This window comes from Salvelinus sp. IW2-2015, linkage group LG7, assembly GCF_002910315.2.
Source record: "Salvelinus sp. IW2-2015 linkage group LG7, ASM291031v2, whole genome shotgun sequence".
NCBI classification, from domain to species: domain Eukaryota; kingdom Metazoa; phylum Chordata; class Actinopteri; order Salmoniformes; family Salmonidae; genus Salvelinus; species Salvelinus sp. IW2-2015.
The window spans coordinates 29,693,779-29,719,137 of NC_036847.1; the positions used below are offsets into that span (position 1 = coordinate 29,693,779).

General features: G+C 45.5%; 1 pseudogene; it reads right to left on the bottom strand.

Annotated features, from left to right (window-relative positions):
• LOC111966126 (extended synaptotagmin-1-like) overlaps positions 1–25,359 on the bottom strand; it is a 52,181-nt pseudogene that overhangs the window by 19,715 nt on the left and 7,107 nt on the right.

Consider the following 25,359-nt stretch of genomic DNA (forward strand, 5'->3'; position numbering starts at 1 on the left):
AAAGAGGAACTCCTTATAGTGAAGGTGAGTGAGAGGGACCACCAGTTGTAAACTATACATTTGTTTTACTGTATGAATGTCTTGGCTTAACAATGATTTACTCTTGCTGCTGATAAGTGTTAACACGTTTTTCATAGATTGCTTCACATATGCCATTCAAACCTGGGAGACAATGGAACGATAACAGTGGAATGATGACATTACGGTGCCCTACGCTGTCTCTGATCACTGTGTGTGTGTATATGTGCGTGCAATCGTGAGTGCATGCTTGTCTGTTTGTTTCGTGTGCACCCATCTCTGTGTGTGCCTGTTTTCTCTGTGTGTGTGTAGCTGTCCACAGCTGGGGCCAGGCCATGGGCACGGTGGTGTTGCCCCTGAGAGAGGTGCTGTCAGAGCAGGGCCTGGTGCTGGACCGATGCTGAATCTGAACGGGGCCCTCCCAGAGAGCCAGATTCTACTGAGGGCCACACTCAAGGTTAACTCATAATAAAGACACGCACACTCTGTACCAAACCACTGTCCAGACCTGGGTTCAAATAGTTTTTTTATTCTTCCAAATTCTGTATCTGTGCTAGATTGAGCTTGTCTGACACAATGGAACAGGGAAGTGTAAACTCTGCCCATCTGGCATGTCAGGCAGAGGCTCATCAAATGCTCAAAGTATTTGAAAGAAAACAAGTACTGCTAAAGTGTCACACATGTTGAGCAGATGTTATTGGTCACATACACATGTTGAGCAGATGTTATTGGTCACATACACATGTTAGCAGATTTATTGATCACATACACATGGTAGCAGATGTTATTGGTCACATACACATGGTTAGCAGATGTTATTGGTCACATACACAGTTGAGCAGATGTTATTGGTCACATACCACATGTTTGCAGATGTTATTGGTCACATACACATGGTTAGCAGATGTTATGGTCACATACACATGGTTAGCAGATGTTATTGGTCACATACACATGGTTAGCAGATGTTATTGGTCACATACACATGGTTAGCAGATGTTATTGGTCACATACACATGGTTAGCAGATGTTATTGGTCACATACACATGTAGCAGATGTTATTGGTCACATACACATTAGCAGTGTTATGGTCACATACACATGGTTAGCAGATGTTATTGGTCACATACACGTGGTTAGCAGATGTTATTGGTCACATACACATGTTTAGCAGATGTATTGTCACATACACATGGTTAGCAATGTTATTGTCACATACACATGGTTAGCAGATGTTATTGGTCACATACACATGTTAGCAGATGTTATTGGTCACATACACATGGTTAGCAGATGTTATTGGCCACATACACATGTTTAGCAGATGTTATTGGTCACATACACATGGTTAGCAGATTATTGGTCACATACACGGGTTAGCAGATGTTATTGGTCACATACACGTGGTTAGCAGATGTTATTGGTCACATACACATGTTTAGCAGATGTTATTGGTCACATACACATGGTTAGCAGATGTTATTGGTACATACACATGGTTAGCAGATGTTATTGGTCACATACACATGTTAAGCAGGTTATGGTCACATACACATGTTTAGCAGAGTTTATTGGTCACATACACATGTTGAGCAGATGTTATTGGTCACATACACATGTTTAGCAGATGTTATTGGTCACATACACATGGTTAGCAGATGTTATTGGTCACATACACATGGTTAGCAGATGTTATTGGTCACATACACATGTTTAGCAGATGTTATTGTCACATACACATGGTTAGCAGATGTTATTGGTCACATACACATGGGTTAGCAGATGTTATGGTCACATAACATGGTTAGCAGATGTTATTGGCCACATACACATGTTTAGCAGATGTTATTGGTCACATACACATGGTTAGCAGATGTTATTGTCACATACACGTGTTAGCAGATTTATTGGTCACATACACGTGTTTAGCAGATGTTATTGGTCACATACACATGTTAGCAGATGTTATTGGTACATACACATGTTTAGCAGATGTTATTGGTCACATACACATGGTTAGCAGATGTTATTGGTCACATACACATGGTTAGCAGATGTTATTGGCCACATACACATGTTAGCAGATGTTATTGGTCACATACACATGGTTAGCAGATGTTATTGGTCACATACACGTGGTTAGCAGATGTTATTGGTCACATACACGTGTTTAGCAGATGTTATTGGTCACATACACATGGTAGCAGATGTTATTGGTCACATACACATGGTTAGCAGATGTTATTGGTCACATACACATGTTAAGCAGATGTTATTGGTCACATACACATGGTTAGCAGATGTTATTGGCCACATACACTGTTTTAGCGATGTTATTGGGTCACATACACATGGTTAGCTAGATGTTATTGTCACATACACGTGTTAGCAGATGTTATTGGTCACATACACATGGTTAGCAGATGTTATTGGTCACATACACATGGTTAGCAGATGTTATTGGTCACATACACATGTTAAGCAGATGTTATTGGTCACATACACATGGTTAAGCAGATGTTATTGGTCACATACACATGTTTAGCAGATGTTATTGGTCACATACACATGGTTAGCAGATGTTATTGGTCACATACACATGGTAGCAGATGTTATTGTTCACATTACACATGGTTAGCAGATGTTATTGGCCACATACACATGTTAGCAGATGTTATTGGTCACATACACGTGGTTAGCAGATTTATTGGTCACATACACGTGGTTGCAGATGTTATTGGTCACATACACATGTTTAGCAGATGTTATTGGTCACTACACATGGTTAGCAGATGTTATGTCACATACACATGGTTAGCAGATGTTATTGGTCACATACACATGTTAAGCAGATGTTATGGTCACATACACATTTTAGCAGATGTTATTGGTCACATACACATGTTAGCAGATGTTATTGGTCACATACACATGTTTAGCAAGTGATTGGTCACATACACATGGTAGCAGATGTATTGGTCACATACACATGGTTAGCAGATTTATTGGTCACATACACATGTTAGCAGATGTTATTGGTCACATACACATGGTTAGCAGATGTTATTGGTACATACACATGGTTAGCAGATGTTATTGGTCACATACACATGGTTAGCAGATGTTATGTGCCACATACACATGTTTAGCAGATGTTATTGGTCACATACACATGGTTAGCAGATGTTATTGGTCACATACACGTGGTTAGCAGATGTTATTGTTCATACACATGTTAGCAGATGTTATTGGTCACATACACATGGTTAGCAGATGTTATTGGTCACATACACATGGTTAGCAGATGGTTATTGGTCACATACACATGTTAAGCAGATGTTATTGGTCACATACACATGGTTAGCAGATGTTATTGGCACACATACACATGTTTAGCAGATGTTATTGGTCACATACACACATGGTTAGCAGATGTTATTGGTCACATACACGGGTTAGCAGATGTTATTGGTCACATTACACATGTTGCAGATGTTATTGGTCACATACACATGGTTGCAGATGTTATTGGTCACATACACATGGTTAGCAGATGTTATTGGTCACATACACATTGGTCAGCAGATGTTATTGGTCACATACACATGGTCAGCAGATGTTATTGGTCACATACACATGTTAGCAATGTTATTGGTCACATACACATGGTTAGTAGATGTTATTGGTCACATACACAGGTTAAGCAGATGTTATTGGTCACATACACATGTTTAGCAGATATTATTGGTCACATACACATGGTCAGCAGATGTTATTGGTCACATACACATGTTTAGCAATGTTATTGGTCACATAAACACATTGTGCAGCAGATGTTATTGGTCACATTACACTGGTTAGTAGATGTTATTGGTCACATACACATGGTTAGTAGATGTTATTGGTCACATAACATAAAGGTTAGCAGATGTTATTTAGGTCACATTACTACGGTCAGCAGTGTTATGGTCACATAACACATGGTTAGTAGATGTTTATTGGTCACACCCTTACACATGGTTGAGATACCACATGTTAGCAGATTGGTTATTTGTGTATGTGACCAATAACATCTGCTAACCATGTGTATGTGACCAATAACATCTGCTAAACATGTGTATGTGACCAATAACATCTGCTCAACATGTGTATGTGACCAATAACATCTGCTAACCATGTGTATGTGACCAATAACATCTGCTAACCATGTGTATGTGATCAATAACATCTGCTAAACATGTGTATGTGACCAATAACATCTGCTCAACATGTGTATGTGACCAATAACATCTGCTCAACATGTGTGACACTTTAGCAGTACTTGTTTTTCTTTCAAATACTTTGAGCATTTGATTGAGCCTCTGCCTGACATGCCAGATGGGCAGAGTTTACACTTCCCTGTTCCATTGTGTCAGACAAGCTCAATCTAGCACAGATACAGAATTTGGAAGAATAAAAAAACTATTTGAACCCAGGTCTGGACAGTGGTTTGGTACAGAGTGTGCGTGTCTTTATTATGAGTTAACCTTGAGTGTGGCCCTCAGTAGAATCTGGCTCTCTGGGAGGGCCCCGTTCAGATTCAGCCATCGGTCCAGCACCAGGCCCTGCTCTGACAGCACCTCTCTCAGGGGCAACACCACCGTGCCCATGGCCTGGCCCCAGCTGTGGGACAGCTACACACACACAGAGAAACAGGCACACACAGAGATGGGTGCACACGAAACAAACAGACAAGCATGCACTCACGATTGCACGCACATATACACACACACAGTGATCAGAGACAGCGTAGGGCACCGTAATGTCATCATTCCACTGTTATCGTTCCATTGTCTCCCAGGTTTGAATGGCATATGTGTAAGCAATCTATGAAAACGTGTTAACACTTATCAGCAGCAAGAGTAAATCATTGTTAAGCCAAGACATTCATACAGTAAAACAAATGTATAGTTTACAACCCTGGTGGTCCCTTCACTCACCTTCACTATAAGGAGTTCCTCTTTAGGGTCACGAACCAGGAAGTGGAACGCTTCATCCCACCGAGGAGACGTAGAGCGCTCGCACACCTTTGAAAAAGAGATGGATGGAAAAATTGTCCATACTTCCTTTTGTATTCTCTAGTAAGCATATCTGTAAATAGACATGAGTCTAGAGAAATATAGATGGCTTAGCTGACAACGTCACCAAAATGATGTGCACGTTTCAACGTGGCAGAAGTCCATGAGTTGTCGTGATTCTGGACGGACAGATAGCTAGCAACAGTGACAAGAAGCTGCCTTGTGGGAATCCTAGTTGGCTTGTTTCACTTTTGTTGCTAAACAACCAACCCGTCTATAAGATACGCTTACCTTGGTCTTGTATGACATGGCCCTCAGCGAAATCTCTGCCCCCACTTTTGGCTCCTTTCCATTTTTCTTCAACTGTGGATAAAATAAATTAAAGGGCTGCAATAGAATCAACATCGACAAATGTACATAAACAACAAATATACAAACCAGTCCTGAAATGTCAATATATAGTAATAAAACCAAAACCCATGATGTATATAAACACTTAGGATGTATTGTGGGCTATACAGTATATGACCACTGACAACATCAACAACAAGAACTGTATGTCAACACAGCAGGGCAGCAGGCCACAGGTCTCACCGGCAGGCCGTGGGCTCTCTCCAGGTACACAAACAACACAGCAGCCGACGGCACTGCCTTGTTCTGGTACTGCTGCTGGGCCTGGTACTGCAGGATCTGGAGGTTCAGAATTATAATACACTGTTAGAACCAGATTCTGGTAGAGCAGAGAGAGGAATGTAGAGAGATCACAGAGAGGGAGAGTGTGAGAGAGAGGGAGATGGAGGGAAACAATACGGGGAGGGAAAGAAAGAGTATGGAGGGAAAGAGGGAGGGAAAGAGAGAAAATTAGAGAGATAGTGAGGGAGAGAGAAGAGAGAGGGGAGGGAGAGAAAGAGAAAGGGGAAGGGAGGGAGAGAGAAAGGGGGAGGGAGGGAGAGAGAGAGAAGAGGGGGAGGAAGAAAGACAGAGAGAGACAGAGGGAAAGAGTATGGGGAAAAGAGGAAGAGGGAAAGTGAGAAAATAAGAGAGGGGGAGGGAGAGAGAGAGAGGGGGGGAGGGGAGAGAGTGAGAGTGAGAGAGAAAGAGAGAGAGAGAGGGGAAGGGAGAGAGAAGAGAGAGAGAGGGGGAGGGGAGAGAAGAGAGAGGGGGGAGAGAGAGAGAAGAGAGAGAGTGGGAGAGAGAAGAGAGAGGGGGAAAAAGCAAGGAAGAGAACAGGGGAAGCTAACCTGATTTGTCTGGCGGACTCTGAGACCGTGGGGAGCCACTCCATGACCAGGTGAACCCGACTGACTTACACATCATTCAGAGTGTACCACTGTGATAGAAACAGACACATGATTACCAGAGTAATCAGATTACCAGTATCATCAGATTACCAGAGTACCATCAGATTACCAGAGTACCATCAGATTACCAGAGTACCATCAGATTACCAGAGTACCATCAGATTACCAGAGTACCATCAGATTACCAGAGTACCACCATCAGATTATCAGAGTACCACCATCAGATTATCAGAGTACCACCATCAGATTATCAGAGTACCACAAGATAGATTATCAGAGTACATTACAATAATGTAAGAGAGACATATTTTGGAGGCATAGCTCTACCACTGGCCATACAGAAAACACAGCTAAATCGTCAGAAAAACAATCACTTATAGTGAATAGTTAGATGTTACCTCATCAGTGAACTGTGTGCTGATGATGTCTCGCAGGTTTAACTTGAACCTGTAACAAACAAAACATAAATGTATTCAGCAGAATGATTCTGACTTGTTTTGAGGCACCATGTTATCTGTCAGAACCTCACCTCCCAAGAAGTCATCCTGGTCCAGATCTTTATCAAACAGCTCAAACTGGATCTCTGACCAGGCAACTGGGTTAAGATAATCTGAGGACACAGAGGTGCTTGACGTTTTCCACAACAATCTTTAATAGGTCTAAATTTGCATTAATGAATAATCCCCTCATTATTGTTTACAGTATGAGAGCATAGATTGCAGTGTCGGAGACACCATGTACTGAAAATACTGTGGATATCCAGCACAGCTGCTTCATATATTCCCTCTGTTTATTCTACCTCGTAGAGTTCGTTCCAGGAGGGGTTCAGGTTCTCTTTGATGGTGTGGCTGGCGAAGGTGACTCCTGCCACCCTGATCTTGACGTAGGGGTCACTCTTCCCCTTCACCATGCCCCCTATGAAGTTATCCTTGGCTATCAGGTTACTGGCCTCCACAGGTGGATACGCAGCACTCCCTAGAGAGGGGGAGGGATGGGTAGAGAGAGGGAGGATGAGAAATATGGAGAGAGAGAGTACACTATACAATACGTTATCCTTGGCTATCAGGTTACTGGCCTCCGCCAGGTGGATATGCAGCACACCATACGGTGAGAGGAGCGTGTGTATGTGTGTGGTGTGTGTGTGTGTGTGTGTGTGTGTGTGTGTGTGTGTGTGTGTGTGTGTGTGTGTGTGTGTGTGTGTGTGGTGTGTGTGTGTGTGTGTGTGGTGTGTGTGTGTGTGTGTGTGGGTGTGTGTGTGTGTGTGTGTGTGTGTCTGTTAGCGGACTCACTCACTAGCGAAGTCCGAGTCAGGGGTGGTCTGTTGGGTCGTGTGGGTTCAGGTTTGGGGGCTCCACCCACTTCCCTGGGGGCTACCTCTGATGTGGTACCCCCGTCTCCGTGGCCTGCCCCTGGGCTTGGGGGGTGAGGAGATACGGGGCTGATAAGAGAGGCATCCTCATTTAGATACAGAACCTATAACACAGGAGAGAGAAGAGAGGGAGATGCTTAGTCAGAACGAAAACATTAGGACAGGTCATGCCATAACCGTGTGCCTGTGTCTCTGTGTGTGTCTGTGTGTTTGTATCTCTGTGTTTCTGTGTGTGTGTGTGTGTGTGTGTGTGTGTGTCTCCATGCATGCAGGTGTGTGTTTGCATTCTTATGTGCAACTTGTGGGTGTTTTTTGTCATGCGCGGCGGTGCTTCCGTGCATGCCTGTGTTGTGTGTGTGTGTGTGTGTGTGTGTGTGGTGTTGTGTGTGTGGTGTTTGTGTGGTGTGTGGTGTGTGTGTGTGTGTGTGTGTGTGTGTGTGTGTGTGTGTGTTGTGTGTGTGTGTGTGTGTGGTGTGTGGTGTGTGTGGTGTGTGTGTGGCAGGGAGGGAGGGAGGGAGGAGGGGTTCCCACCCCCTCAGAAACAGCATGTGATATAGATGCGGCCAGAGATGTCCAGCTGGAACCACTGATCCATGCTGAGGTCAGGACTAGCCAGCAGACGGGTCAGTGGGATGGTCAGACTGCCAAGAGACAGAGCCCGGTCATCATCCTTCACCTGGGAGAGAGGGAGGAGGAGGAGCAGGAGGAGGGTGAAGGAGGACAGGAGGGGGAGGAGGAAGAGGTGGAGGGTTAAGGGTGAGGTGAAGGGGAAGAGTGGGGGAGGAGGAGAGGTGGAGGGGTGAAGGGAAGAGGTGGGGGGAAGGATGAGGTGGAAGAGGGGTGAAGGGGAAGAGGTGGGGGAGGAGGATGAGGTGGAGAGAGGGTGAAGGGGAAGAGGTGGGGGAGGAGAATGAGGTGGAAGAGGGTGAAGGGGAGAGGTGGGGGAGGAGGATGAGGTGTGGAAGAGGGTGAAGGGGAAGAGGTGGGGGAGGAGGATGAGGTGGAGAGGGTGAGGAGAAGAGAGAGGGAGGAGGATGGGTGGAGAGGGTGAAGGCGAAGAGGAGAGGGGGAGGAAGAGGTGGAGGAGGTGAAGGGAGGAGGAGGAGGAGGGAGGAGAAGGAAGAGGTGGAGGGTTAAGAGGTGGGGTGAAGGGGAAAAGAGGAGGAGGGGGAGAGAGGAAGAGGTGGAGGGTTTAAGAGGTTGGAGGGTGAAGGGAAGAGGTGGAGGAGGGTGAAGGGGAGAGGAGGAGGAGGGGGAGAGAAGGAAGAGGTGGAGGGTTAAGAGGTGGAGGTGAAGGGGAAGAGGTGGAGGAGGAGGAAGGGGAAGAGGTGGAGGTGAAGGGGAAGAGGAGGAAGATGAAGAGGAGGAGGAGGGAAAGCTAAAGAGCAGTGTTGGTATGATTGACAGGTGGATAAGGAAATGGGAATAAATAACAGTAGGGAGTATGTGTCAGTAACCACAGCAACAACAGGATTTCTGTAACACTTTAACAGACAAGAGAAAGTATGCTTGTAACAAGATTTTTTACATGAATATCGAGTTCCTGTTTGCGAGGGTCCTGGATATAGAAGGTGAAGGCATCTTCCCACACAGGGTCAGAGGTCAGATAACAGATCTGGAGATGGCAGAGACGAGGATATATTTATGATGAAATATACAGCTAGGTTAGAATATAATGATCATTATATTATGATTATATTATAGGTTAGGTAGAATGTTAACAGTAAGGCCCTCTGATCCCATAACAAGTCTAGAGACAAGAGGGAAGACGTTATCCACTATATGTGATGGAACATATGAGATACTAGTTAGGTTAGGTAGAATGGTTACAGTCAGGCTCTCTGAGAGTGTGTGGTGGTGAATTCCTACCCTACTCTCCTTGGTTGTGTCCTGTACAGACAGCTGCACCATGGGGCTGGGGTCCTTATTACCCTTCTTCCTCTGAAAGACAACACATTACACTGATATAAGATCAGGTTGCGTTCCAGGTCGTCTTTACAGCAGTTCCTGAGAAGTTAAACACTTCCCTAGGCATGGTGAGATCTGATCATCTGTGCAGTACGACTGCACTAAAGACATCCTGGAACATGGCCACAGTCAGTCAGTACTCACAGGCAGGTCCTGAGCGCGGTCCAGGTAGACAGACAGGATGGCTGCAGATGGAGGGTCTCCAGTCTTACAAGTCATATTCCGGTTCCTCTGGATAACCTGATCACAGGGGGAAACAGAGAAGGGTGTTTGAGGTATATGAATATGATTTACCTGGTCAAAGCAAAAAAGTTAAATACTGATGAGTGGCAGAATGATACAGCTCAATATTTACACAGCATCTTTGTTTACAAACTACTGCGCTGTGGACACACCTCACTGAGTCTGTCAGCAGAGGACAGCAGAGAGAGCCACTCCAGACGGAGGTGAATACTGCCTGATGTAACATCCTTCAGCTTCAACCACTAGGAGAGAAAAGGGGGGGTTAAAGAGAGACGGTAGGTGTTTGAGAATTGTAGTGAGGCTGAGCAGTGCACCAGACCGTAGCAACTGAAAGGATGTTTTAACATGTCAGAAACCACATAAATATGATACAGCCAGTGGAGGCTGCTGAGGGGAGGACGGCTCATAATAATGGCTGGAATGGAGTCAATGGAGTGGTATCAAACACATCCAACACACGTGGTTTCCATGTGGTTGATACCATTCCATTGACTCCATTCCAGCCATTATTATGAGCCATCCTCCTCTCAGCAGCTTCCACTGGATATAGCCCAACTGACATGTAGTTGATCTTAAACATGCACATTTACTATCCTCTGACTAAACCATTGAGAGTCATAGAGGGGCGTAACGTTATTGTCGTGAAATGGAATAAACCATTGAGTCAGCGAGGAGGGTAATGTTATTGTGGTCAAATGCACTAAACCACTGAGAGTCATAGAGGGGTGTAAAGTTATTGTGGTGAAACGGTAAGTACAAACTGAGCCAGCAGGAGACCACGAGGAGGGAGGTACATGGGGTCTGCATGACACTTGCTGTTTGAAGGAATTACCAGATTCAGCCTTCATTCTGACCCAGTCTACAGCCATGTCTCAGGGTAGCCTTCATTCTGACCCAGTCTACAGCCCCATGCATTCAATGGTAGCCTTCATTCTGGATTCCAGTCTACAGCCATGTCTCAGGGTAGCCTTTTCTGACCCAGTCTACAGCCATGCCTCAAGGGTAGGCTCATTTCTGACCCAGTCTACAGCCATGTCTCAGGGTAGCTTCATTTTGACCCAGTCTAACAAGCCATGCCTCAGGTAGCCTTCATTCTTGACCCAGTCTACAGCCATGTCTCAGGGTAGCCTTCATTCTGACCCAGTCTACAAGCCATGTGTTTCTCAGGGTAGCCTTATTTTTGACCAGCTAACAGCCATGTCTCAGGATAGAGCCTTCATTTAGACACGGTCTGCCACCATGTCTCAGTAGCCTCTCTGCGTCTAAATGTCCAGTCTCATTCTGACAGTCTACAGCCATGTCTCCAAGCTTTCTGCCAGTTAGCACATGCCAGGTAGTCATTCTGACCAGTCTGTTAGCCAGGCTGTCTCAGGGTAGCCTTTCACTCTGACCCAGCTACGAAGCCATGTTACTAGAGAGGCCTTCATTCTACCAGTCTTTACAGCCATGATGGTCAAGGGGTAGCCTTCGGATGTCTGCACCCAGGTCTTACAGCCATGTCGTCAGGGTAGCCTGTGAGTTCGTGACCCAGTCTACAGCCGAATGTCTATGGCCGGTTCTAGGTGCCGAGTTGCTCATCTGCCACGAGGAGGTGTCTCAAAGCGAGAGGTGAACGCGTTCTTATCTGACCCAGTCACAGCGACAGATGTCGTCAGAGGTAGCCTTTCATTCTGACTCCAGTCTACAGCCATTCGCTCAGGGGTAGCCTTCATTCTGACGCGCAGTCTACACCATGTTTCAGGGTTAGCCTTCGTTTGACCGCAGGTCATACAGCCATGTTCAGGGCTGCCTTCTTGTCTGACCCAGTACTAACTCAGCATGTCTCAGGGTAGCCTTCATTCTGACTCTCCAGATCTAACAGCCATGTCGTCGAGGGTAGCCCTTTCATGTCTGACCCAGTCTACAGCCCGATTGTTCTCATGTAGCCTTCATTCTGGACCAGGTCTACAGGCCATGTCTCAGGGGTCGCATTCATTCTGGACCCAGTCTACAGCAGTGTTCTCAGGGTAGCCTTCATTCTGACCCAGTCTACAGCCATGTCTCAGGGTAGCCTTCATTCTGACCCAGTCTACAGCCATGTCTCAGGGTAGCCATTCCAGCTCAGTGCCCTTTACACAGCATGGAGCTTTTACTCTCTACACGAGATATAGAAAACAGCTGGTATATGTTAAAATGCTCATTGACCAGAAGCTGCTTCTAAATATTGGAAGTATATCACCATTTATTGAATCTATTGGAATGTCAGACTCACTTTACGTACATAAGATGAAGAGCATTTGGAAAGTATTCAGATCCCTTGACTTTTTCCACATTTTGTTACGTTACAACTTTATTCTAAAATAGATTTTTTTTAATTCCCCTCATCAATCTACACACAATACCCCATAATGACAAAAAAAAACAGGTTGGTAGAAATTTTTGCAAATGGAAAATTTTTAAATGTAAATATCACATTTACATAAGGATTCAGACCCTTTACTCAGTACTTTGTTGAAGCACCAGCGATTAAAGCCTCGCGTCATCTTGGGTATGACGCTACAAGTTTGGCACACCTGTATTTGGGGAGTTTCTCCCATTCTTCTTTGCAGATAGTCTCAAGCTCTGTCAGGTTGGATGGGGAGCGTCGCTGCACAGCTATTTTCAGGTCTCTCCAGAGATGTTCGATCGGATTCAAGTCCGGGCTCTGGCTGGGCCTCTCAATGACATTCAGAGACTTGTCCCGGAGCCACTCCTGTGTTGTCTTGGCTGTATGCTTAGGGTCGTTGTCCTGATGGAAGGTGAACCTTCACCGTAGTCTGAGGTCCTGAGCTTCTTGGAGCAGGTTTTCATTAAGGATCTCTCTGTACTTTGCTCCATTCATCTTTCTCTCGATCCGGACTAGTCTCCCTGTCCCTGCCCCTGAAAAACATCCCCACAGCATGATGCTGCCACCACCATGCTTCACTGTAGGGATGGTGCCAGGTTTCCTCCAGACATGATGATTGGCATTCAGGCCAAAGAGTTTAATCTTGGTTTCATCAGACCAGAGAATATTGTTTCTCATGGTCTGAGAGTCCTTTAGGTGCCTTTTGGCAAACTTCAAGCAGGCGCTCATGTGCCTTTTACTGAGGAGTGGCTTCCGTCTGGCCACTCTACCATAAAGGCCTGATTGATGGAGTGCTGCAGAGATGGTTGTCCTTCTGGAAGGTTCTCCCATCTCCACAGAGAAACTCTGGAGCTGTCAGAGTGACCATCGGGTTCTAGGTCATCTCCCTGACCAATGCCCTTCTCCTCCGATTACTCAGTTTGGCCGGGCGGCCACCTCTAGGAAGAGTCTTGGTGGTTCCAAACTTCTTCCATTTAAGAATAATGAAGGCCACTGTTCTTCGGGACCTTCAATGCTGCACAAATCTTTTGGTACCCTTCCCCAGATCTGTGCCTCGACACAATCCTGTCTCGGAGCTCTACGGACAATCCTTTTGTCCTCATGACTGGGATTTTGCTCTGACATGCACTGTCAACTGGGACCTTATATAGACAGGTGTGTGCCTTTCCAAATCATGTCCAATCAATTAAATTTACCACAGGTGGACTCCAATCAAGTTGTAGAAACATCTCAAGGGACGGCAGGTAGCCTAGTGGGGCCAGTAACCGAAAGGTTGCTGGATCGAATCCCCGAGCTGACAAGGTGACGTGGATATCGACGTGGATGGCGATTATGGCAGCCCCCCGCACCTCTCTGATTCAGTTGGGTTAAATGCGGAAGACACATTTCAGTTGAATGCATTCAGTTGTACAACTGACTAGGTATCCCCCTTTCCCAATGGAAACAGGATGCACCTGACCTCAACTTCGAGTCTCATAGCAAAGGTCTGAATAGATATGTAAATAATGTATTTCTGTTTTAATTTTTATGAAATTATAAAATGTCATAAATGTATAATTTAATCCATTTCAGAATAAAGCTGTAATGTAACAAAATGTGGAAAAAGGGAAGGGGTCTGAATACTTGACAAATGCACAGTATATGTTGATGGAGCGCTTGTAACTCACCTCATCTAGAACTCTGGCCTTGTGTACGACATCTAGATCCATTTTGACCCTGAGAGAGAGAGAGAGAGAGAGAGAGAGAGAGAAAGAGAGAGAGAGAGAGATGAAGAGAGAGAGAGAGGAGAGAGAGAGAGAGAGAGAGAGAGAGAAGAGAGAGAGAGAGAAAGAGTAGAGAGAGAGAGAGAGAGAGAGAGAGAAGGAGGAGAGAGAGAGAGAGAAGAGAGAGAAGGAAGAGAAGGAACATGTAAACTGTAACATTTACAACATACAGTGGTACACAGTAAATTTGTAACAGCGAATGAAAATGACCAACACAGAGAGTGCATACCAAATGGAACATTATTCCCTATATAGTGCACTACTTTTGACCAGAGTAGGGCATGAGAATCTGGCCTAAAGTTGTGTACATACATAGGGCAGTGTTTCCCAGTCCTGGTCCTGGGAACTCAAAGGGGTGCACATTACAGTTGATGCCCTCGCAACTAAATACCTGATTGAGATCATCAAAATTGATGCCTGATGACTTGATTAGTGTAATGAAGTGTGTTAGCACTAGGGCAAAACCAGTGTGCACTCCTTTAGTGCACAAATTTTACTAGAACCAGTCCAAAGGTATTAAACTAAATAGGGAATGGGGTGCCATTAACAGACACAGCCAGGGAGTGAGTTGAGCATTACAGACACAGCCAGGGAGTGAGTTGGGCATTACAGAACACAGCCAGGAGTGAGTTGGCCATTACAGACAACAGCCTGTGGAGTGAGTTGGGCATTACAGACACAGCCCCTGGGAGTGAGTTGGGCATTACAGACACGCCAGGGGAGTGAGTTGGCCATTACATACACAGCCAGGGAGTGAGTTGGGCATTACAGACACAGCCAGGAGTGAGTTGGGCATTACAGACACAGCGCAGGGAGAGAGTTGGGCAATTCAGACACAGCCTGGGAGTGAGTTGGGCATTACAGACACAGCCAGGGAGTGAGTTGAAGCATTACAGTACAGCCAGGGAGTGAGTTGGGCATTACAGAACACAGCCAGGGAGTGAGTTGGGCGCTACAGACACAGCCAGGGAGTGAGTTGGGTGCTACAGACACCGCCAGGAGTGAGTTGGCATTACAGACACAGCCAGGGAAGTGAGTGGCATTACAGACACAGCCAGGGAGTGAGTTGGGCATTACAGACACAGCCAGGGAGTGAGTTGGGTGCTAACAGACATACCGCCAGGGAGTGAGGTTGGGCATTACAGACACAGCCAGGAGTGAGTTGGGCATTACAGACACAGCCTGGGAGTGAGTTGGCATTACAGACACAGCCAGGGAGTGAGTTGGGCGCTACAGACACAGCCAGGGAGTGAGTTGGGCGCTACAGACACAGCCAGGGAGTGAGTTGGGTGCTACAGACACCGCCAGGGAGTGAGTTGGGCATTACAGACACAGCCAGGGAGGTGAGTTGGCATTACAGACACAAGCCAGGGAGTGAGTTGGGCGCTACAGACACAGCCCAGGAGTGAGTTGGGCGCTACAGACACAGCCAGGGAGTGAGTTGGGCATTACAGACACAGCCAGGGAGTGAGTTGGGCGTACCTGCCCAGGAAGTCATCCTGGTTCTGGTCTTTAATCAAACACCTCCACCTCCAACTCCTGACCAGGCACTTCATGGACAATCACCTGACACACATACAGAACAAACACAGACAAACACATGTAATCACCAATCACAGATGACACAAAGTAACATTAGCAGTAAACACAGACATCCAAATAGAGTCAATGGTCAAGGCCATAGCATCAGTGTTTCTCTCATCAGCCCTAAAGCCCAATACTATCAGACATACTCTAAGCCTTGTGCAAGACTGTTCTTGTCCCCATGACACAGCAGAGATAAGTAGCCAACACTGATGCTTGGTCAATTCAGCACATCTCTTTACATCTCACTCATCTCTCTACAAACCACAGCTTCCCCTTGTCTGCAGAAGCAGAACACGCTGCCTGAGGAACAGCTGGTCGGTCATATAGTGTTGCAGTATACGTCCTGCCGTAACAATATGCTGCACCTGAAATGGAATCCTATTCCCTAAATAATCCATTTATTTTTGCCAGGGCCCATAGTGCACTATATAGGATAAGGGTGCAATTTGGCACACACCAGAATATGCTGATCTGCTCCCATCTCTGTAAATATTTATATAATAGTTCACTAAGTGGTATGTCTGCAATATGCAGGCCCTCTTTTTGTGGAAATCTGCTGAGAGAAGCAGGTAAAACAAACCAAGCTGTTTAACTCCAAGACTAAGGACACTGAGACATGCCTTTCTCTCTCTCTAACTCTCACCTCAAACATCTCTCTCTAACTTCTCTCTCTCTCTCTCTCACCTCAACACCTCTTCTCTAACTCCCTCTCTCTCTCTCTCTTCTCTCTCTCTCTCACCTCAAACACCTCTCTCTAACTCCCTTCTCTCTCTAACTTCACCTCAAACATCTCTCTCTAACTTCCTCTCGCTCTCTCTCTCTCTCACCTCAAACGTATTCTCTCTAACTCCCTCTCTCTCTCACCTCAAACATCTTCTCTCTAACTCCCCTCTCTCTCTCTCTTCACCTCAACACCTCTCTCTAACTCCCTCCTCTCTCTCTCTCTCTCTCACCTCAAACACTCTCTAACTCCCTCTCTCTCTCTCACTCAAACATATTCTCCTAACTCCCCCCTCTCTCTTCACCTCAAACACCTCTCTCTAACTCCTCTCTTTCTCTCTCTCACCTCAAACACTTCTCTAACTCCCTCTCTCCCTCTCTCTCTCTCTCACCTCAAACATCTCTCTCTAAACTCCCTCTCTCTCTCTCTCACCTTCAAAACATCTCTCTCTAACTCCCTCTCTCACCTCAAACACCTCTCTCTAACTCCCTCTCTCTCTCTCTCTCACCTCAAACATCTCTCTCTCTCTCTCTCACCTCAACATCTCTCTCTAACTCCCTCTCACCTCAAACACCTCTCTCTAAACTCCCTCTCTCTCTCTCACCTCAAACACCTCTCTCTAACTCCCTCTCTCTCTCTCTCTCTCACCTCAAACATCTCTCTCAAACTCCCTCTCTCTCTCTCTCTCTCACCTCAAACACCTCTCTCTAACTCCCTCTTTCTCTCTCTCTCTCACCTCAAACATCTCTCTCTAACTCCCTCTCTCTCTCTCTCTCTCTCTCTCACCTCAAACACCTCTGTCAAACACCTCTCTCCCTCTTTCTGTCTTGTCGCTCTCCATCTCTGTCTCTCTCTCTCACTCACCTCGTTCTCTCCGTCTCTCTCCGTCTCTCTCCATCTCTCGCTCACCTCACTTACTCCGTCTCTCACTCCGTCTCTCACTCCGTCTCTGTCTCTCACCTCAAACATCTCTCTCCACTGTGGGTTGAGGTTGCTGTCCACGGTGTGTGATGTGAAGGTCTGTGTGCCCACACGCAGCACAGCGTACGGATCAGACTTCCCGTCTATTATCCCCTTAATGACCGTATCCTTGGCTGTCAGCTCCTCAGCTTCCAACAGGTGGATACGCACCACTCCCTGACAGACATACAGAGAGGCATGAGTAATACAGTCTACAGTAGGAACACTTTGCTGTCCACTGTTACTGGACAATTTGACGCTAAGCGTTTATCTCTGTCAATCAGTCAATTTGTTATGTCTGGTAAATGCTTCAGTCAGTCAGTGAGTCAGTGACTCTCAGGACAGGTGATTTACAATGTGAGTAAGGTTACCCGTGGGAGAGGGGAGCGAAGCTGCGCAACGTGCAGGTCGGCCACCAGGGGGATAGTGAGGCGGTTGGGGAGGACCAGGTATGAGGCTATAGCATCCATTATCATAGTGTCCGACATGGCACTGTAAATGAATGCAGGGTGTCGTTGGGATGGGACAAAGAGGTGGGAAACAAACACATAGACAAAGACTACATTCTACTGCTGACAGGAACATGCATTAAACTCATAAACAATGAGGCAACCCCATTGAGTTAGGATGTGGCTGAGGCAGAGGACATTTTCCTGGAAATCATTTTAAGCAAAATGTGATTTCTAAGTTGAATACAATTAAATAGGAACATATTGACAGGAATATTTGATTTATGATGTTAGCAACTAAACACGGCACTGACAATGATTTAATTGTATTATCAGACAACTAGATGCATGTCTTATCTACACACGTGAGCAAGCACAACGCCTTGCTAAGTTAGGTCATCACCCTGAACTAATACTAACGTATACAGAACTAACAGCATAACAGGTGGTTCCACTGTAGTATATAAGTACTCCTTTGAGAAAGGCAATAGGAGCCCTCTCACTCACTTGAGTCCAGGGATATCCAGCATGTTGGTCAGCCCAGTCCAGTTGATGTCCAGCTTCTGTGAAAGAGGAGAAATGTCAACGACAATGAAAAGGCAGCATCAAATTAATTAATTAATTAATTAATGGAATAGATAGATGGATGGATGGATGGATGGATGGATGGATGGATGGACGACTAACAAACAAAGGAATGAAGTGACTGGTAACAGAGACTCACAGGTCTGCGGATGAAGAACATGGTGATGGCTCCCACCAGAGGCACATCCCCAATCAGGGGTTCCAGGATCACCCTTAACTTCCCATGTAGCTACAGAGAGAGAGCAGAAGGGAGGGAGAAAGAGGGGAGGAGATAGAGTTAATGAGAGAGATAATAAGAGAGAGGGGGAAAAGGAGGGTGGAGAGATAGAGAGATAATAAGAGAGAGGGGGAGAAGGAGAGGCGGAAAGAGAGAAGAGAAGAGGGGGAGAAAGGAGGGGAAAAGAGAGAGATAATAAAAGAGAGAGGGGAGAAGGAGGAGGGAAGAGAGAGATAATAAAAGAGAGGGGGAAAGAGAGAGATAATAAAAGAGAGGGGGAGAAGGAGGGGGGAAGAGAGAGATAATAAGGAGGGGAGAAGGAGGGGGAAGAGAGAGATAATAAAAGAGAGGGGGAAAGAGAGCAGATAATAAAGAGAGGGGAGAAGGGGGGAGAGAGATAATAAAGAAAGGGAGAAGGAGGGGGAAGAGAGGAGATAATAAAAGAAAGGGGAGAAGGAGGGGGGAAGAGAGGGATATAACAGAAAGGGGGAGATGGAGGGGAGAAGAGAGAAATAATAAAAGAGAGGTGGAGAAGGAGGGGGGAAGAGAGAGATAATAAAAGAAAGGGGGAGAAGGGGGGAGAGAGATAATAAAGAAAGGGGGAGAAGGAGGAGGGAAGAGAGAGATAATAAAAGAAAGGGGAGAAGGGGGGAGAGAGATAATAAAGAAAGGGGGAGAAGGAGGGGGGAAGAGAGAGATAATAAAAGAAAGGGGGTGAAGGAGGGGGAAAGAGAGATAAAAAGAAAGGGGGAGAAGGGGGGAGAGAGATAATAAAAGAAAGGGGGTGAAGGAGGGGGAAGAGAGAGATAATACAAGGGAGAAGGAGGGGGGAAGAGAGAAATAATAAGAGAGAGAGGGGAGAAGGAGAAATAAAAACAAGCATATAATGTTAGCTTTGGAGAAGAATTTGGGGACATTTTTTCCATACAGTCCCACTCCCCAGGTGATGTTAAGATGTTATTTACATCTTTCCCTGTATTCCCTTCACTCCTGCTTTGCAAAAGTACTTTTTGATTTCCACATTGATCTCCACATCACCTGCATAGCTGCAGAGAAGAAGAGAGGGAGGAAGAGGAAACAGGAAGATGATTTAACTGTCAGGCTGCTGCTATAGATGATGGATGTGCTCTGCATCACAGAGGCATTGAAGACAGGCATGCAGTATGGGGTGCTGCGACGGCTGCGTACCTAATGTATAGATCCAGTAAGACCTGCCGCTTGTCGTGCTCCGTGTGAGCCTTCACTCCTACCACCTTCATGGCCTAAGACAAACACACTATTATGGTATTATAATGTATATAGATCATATAGAATACCACAGATAATGTTCACTGCAAACTGTTCTGCATAAGGTCACCTCGCCTGCAGGCTATTAGGGAGGGTCTGCTGCTAACAAGTCATGTTTAGTGTGGAATTGTTTGCTGTATGGTTATTAGTGTTAGAATGAACCTGTCCATCTTCATGAGTAATAACGACAGGGCATACCAGAGCCACATATTCATTTACAGTTCTATAAATGGCTTGGGTCCTACTATACAGTAATGACATGATGTTATACAGGCAGGGCTCTAGTTAGTACCCTGGGTCCTACTACACAGTAATGACATGATGTTATACAGGCCAGGGCTCTAGTTAGTACCCTGGGTCCTACTACAACAGTAATGGCATGATGTATACAGGCCAGGGCTCTAGTTAGTACCCTGGGTCCTACTACACAGTAATGACATGATGTTATACAGGCCAGGGCTCTAGTTAGTACCCTGGGTCCTACTACACAGTAATAGCATGATGTTATACAGGCCAGGACTCTAGTTAGTACCCTGGGTCCTACTACACAGTAATGACATGATGTTATACAGGCCCGGGCTCTAGTTAGTACCTGGGTCCTACTACACAGTAATGACATGATGTTATACAGGCCAGGGCTCTAGTTAGTACCCTGGTCCTACTACACAGTAATGACATGATGTTATACAGGCCAGGGCTCTAGTTGTACCCCTGGATCCTACTATCCAGTAACGACATGATGTTATACAGGCCAGGGCTCTAGTTAGTACCCTGGGTCCTACTATACACTAATGGCATGATGTTATACAGGCCAGGGCTCTAGTTAGGACCCTGGGTCCTACTACACAGTAATGACATGATGTTATACAGGCCAGGGCTCTAGTTCACCTGGGTCCTACTATACAGTAACGACATGATGTTATACAGGCCAGGGCTCTAGTTAGGACCCTGGATCCTACTATACAGTAATGACATGATGTTATAACCGGCCAGGGCTCTAGTTAGTACCCTGGATCCTACTATAACAGTAATGACATGATGTTACACAGGCCAGGGCTCTAGTTAGTACACTGCATCCTACTATACAGTGATGATGTATGTCCTACTATACATGCTGTTATACAGGCCAGGGCTCTAGTTAGTACCTTCTCCCCAAGGTTGACTTTGGTGAAGCTGAGGGTCTGCAGGTGGGTGTTGGATGCACGTATGGCTGGAGCAATGGTCTCGACCAGCAACTTCTCCAGATACTGACCCACGAATGGCCACGCCTGCTGCAGGATCTGCAGGACACACAGAGGGGGAGAGAGAGACAGAGAGAGAGACAGATAGAGAGAGGCACAGAGAGATAGAGAGAAGTAGTTATGATTTTCACTGTGTATTTACAACCTACTAAATATACATGAGATCATATCATCATGTGGTCATGATTCAAGGACATTTTTCAAGGACTGCAGCGCTTGCAGACAAAACACTGTGCTGGGCAATTTCCTTGAATATTCTATGTAAAATGTATCTAACATACGTGATCTGAATTAGGCTGCTTGGCAAATGTAATTAGGTCATATGCTAAGGCAAAATTCTTTCATATTTATGGTGTATAATCCCATTTGAAGATGTGGTCCTATTGAAAGAATTGGGCTACTCAAGACACATGTAGTAGGTTCTATAAAACTGCACATGCCTGTGTAATAACTGACTACTGTATTGCACAGCTAAAACCCTCAAACACTTATAACTGACTACATCTGCTACCGCAGCAAGAGGACCTGACAGTGAAACATGTGACAACCTTAGAGCAGGATCTCTCCTCCCGTGATCACATAGCCACCTACACTACAGGAAACCACAAACACATATCTGGTCGAGATACTCTTCTCATGAAAGGAACACAAGCCTGAAAGGCCAGCTCTGACAAGAGAGAAACAAAGGACAGACTGTCACTACTAGCTAGTTACAGCAATTAATAATTCAGTAGATATTAGACCTATAGTCATTTCCTAGTATTATACATCCAAGTAGATGTCAACAAATACAGTACTGTGTAGAAGGTTTAGGCAGGTGTGAAAAAATGCTGTAAAGTAAGAATGCTTTCAAAAATAGGCATGTTAATAGATTATATTTATCAATTAACTAAATGCAAAGTGAGTGAACAGAAGAAAAATCTAAATCAAATCCATATTTGGTGTGACCACCCTTTGTCTTCAAAACAGCATCAATTCTTCTAGGTACACTTGCACAAAGTCAGGGATTTTGTAGTCATATGGCTGTATGATTAAACAATTATACCAAACAGGTGCTAATGATCATCAATTCAATATGTAGGTTGAAACACAATCATTAACTGAAACAGAAACAGCTGTGTAGGAGGAATAAAACTGGGTGAGGAACAGCCAAACTCAGCTAACAAGGTGAGTTTGCTGAAGACAGTTTGCTGTTAAAGTCATACACCACGGCAAGACTGAGCACAGCAACACGACACAAGGTAGTTATTCTGCATCAGCAAGGTCTCTCCCAGGCAGAAATGTCAAGGCTGACAGGAGCTTCCAGATGTGGTGTCCAAGCTCTTTTGAAGAAGCACAAAGAAATGGGCAACGTTGAGGACCGTAGACACAGTGGTCGGCCAAGGAAACTTACTGCAGCAGATGAACGACACATCATCCTTACTTCTCTTCGCAATCGGAAGATGTCCAGCAGTGGCATCAGCTCAGAATTGGCAGAAAACAGTGGGACCCTGGTACACCCATCTACTGTCTGGAGAAGTCTGGTCAGAAGTGGCCTTCATGGAAGACTTGCGGCCAAAAATCCATAACTCTGACGTGGAAACAAGGCCAAGCGACTCAACTATGCAGGAAAACACAGGAACTGGGGTGCTGAAAAATGGCAGCAGGTGCTCTGGACTGATGAGTCAAAATTTGAAATATTTGGCTGTAGCAGAAGGCAGTTTGTTCGCCGAAGGGCTGGAGAGCAGTACACAAATGAGTGTCTGCAGGCAACAGTGAAGCATGGTGGAGGTTCCTTGCAAGTTTGGGGCTGCATTTCTGCAAATAGAGTTGGGGATTTGGTCAGAATTAATGGTCTCCTCAATGCTGAGAAGTACAGGCAGATACTTATCCATCATGCAATACCATCAGGGAATCACCTGATTGGCCCCAAATTTATTCTGCAGCATGACAACAACCCCATACATACAGCGAAAGTCATTAAGAACTATCTTCAGCGTAAAGAGGTGGCAGGTAACCTAGTGGTTAGAGTGTTGGGCCAGTAACTGAAAGGTTGCTAGATCAAATCCCCAAGCTGACAAAGTAAAAGTCTGTCATTCTGATCAAGGCAGTTAACCTGCTGTTCCTAGGCAGCCATTTTAAATAAGAATTTGTTCTTAACTGCCATGCCTAGTTAAATAAACATTTTTAAAGAAGAACAAGGAGTCCTGGTACGGCCCCCACAGAGCCCTGATCTCAACATCAACGAGTCTGTCTGGGATTACATGAAGAGAGAGAAGCACCTGAGGCTGCCACAAATCCACAGAAGAACTGTGGTTAGTTCTCCAAGATGTTTGGGCCAACCTACCTGCCGAGTTCCTTCAAACTGTGTGCAAGTGTACCTAGAAGAGTTGATGCTGTTTTGAAGGCAAAGGGTGGTCACACCAAATATTGAATTGATGTAGATTTTTCTTCTGTTCACTCACTTTGCATTTTGTTAATTGATAAATATAATCTATTAACATGTCTATTTTTGAAAGCATCTTACTTTACAGCATTTTTTCACGCCTGCCTTAAACTTCTGCACAGTACTGTATACGCACATAGATAGTGCATTCTTGGTTTTTCAATTACTTTTAAATGACTACATTTATCAGCTGTAGGCTAAATTTGATGGTTAATTTGTGTATGTCAGCACTGTTTGTCATATTCTTAAATCACATTGCCATGCAGTTGTTTACACATCGAATAAAGTGCAAGGTCTGTCCGATCAAAGCTTGTCATCACTTTAAAAGGTGCTATTTTCTGAATCAGTGTGTGAGGTTTAAGGCTGATACTACTTCTCATCTCTCTGCCCAGTCATTCCCATGACCCCTAACCTTCCCCTCAACCCTGTCTGCTTGTCTGGGGCTGGTCATGGTTGCGTACCAAATGGCACCCTACTCCCTATACAGGGCACTACTTTTGACCAGAGCCCTATAAGCCCTGGTCAAAAGTAGTGCACTAAATAAGAAATGCGGTGCCATTTGGGGAAACAGGCACGAAGATTGTGATATGATATTACGTGCTAGCTCACTAATCCCGGATGGAAGTCAGCAAATCCTGTGCACTGCCAAGAGATACTCCAAATGCAGACAGTCTGTCATGAGAGACTACGCACTCAAAAACTGTTGACAAACCATCATTGAATAACATTTGGGCTATGCCATCTTAATGAAGTTAGATGGGGAAGCAGACCAGGGTCTGTTGTTGTTGCAGCCAGCCAGACAGAGCCAGCCAGACAGAGCACGTGGTGGGTGGCAGGCAGGCAGAGAGCCTGGAGGAGAAGCAGCCGGGTTGGTTCTTGTGAATGATGAGCCCTTTAGATCACTCCCCCTACAATCTGTGCTTTGTTTATTGATATTCACATCACCATCATCCACACCGAAGCTGCTCTCACAGTGGAGATGGGAGGCAGGGTGGCTGCAACAGGGATACTCAGTGGGTCAGTGCGATCCTTGGGACATCCCAACTGTCACGCCCTGACCATAGAGAGCCATTGTTTCTCTATGGTATAGTAGGTCAGGGCGTAACTGGGGTGTTCTAGTCTATGATTTCTATGTGGTGTTCTAGTTAATTATTTCTATGTGGTGTTCTAGTTTTCATATTTCTATGTTGGTGTGCTTGATATGGTTCCCAATTAGAGGCAGCTGGTAATCGTTGTTTCTAATTGGGGATCATATTTAGGTAGCCTTTTTTCCACCTGTGTTTTGTGGGATATTGTATTTTGTATTTTGAGTTAGTGTATGTAGCACCTCTGTGGTCACATTTCGTGTTTTGTTTTATAGTTTCACTTTAATAAATTATGTGGAACTGTAATCACGCTGCGCCTTGGTCCTTCTCTACAAACGAACGTGACACCAACGCTGATGTTACCCAATTGAAGTTCACATTTAAAGGGGTTAAGGTTAGGGTTAAGGGTAGGGGTTAAGGTTAGGGTTTCGGGTAGACGTCCCAAGGATCTCAGACAGATATGCTGGTGCGGTTGGCCCTGGGTTCCTCCTAATGCAAGACAATGCTAAACCTCATGTGGCTGGAGTGTGTCAGCAGTTCCTGCAAGAGGAAGGCATTGATGCTATGGACTGGCCCGCCCGTTCCCCAGACCTGAATCCAATTGAGCACATCTGGGACATCATGTCTCGCTCGGATGCTTTAGTCCAGGTCTGGGAGGAGATCCCTCGGGAGACCATCTGCCACCTCATCAGGAGCATGCCCAGGCGTTGTAGGAGT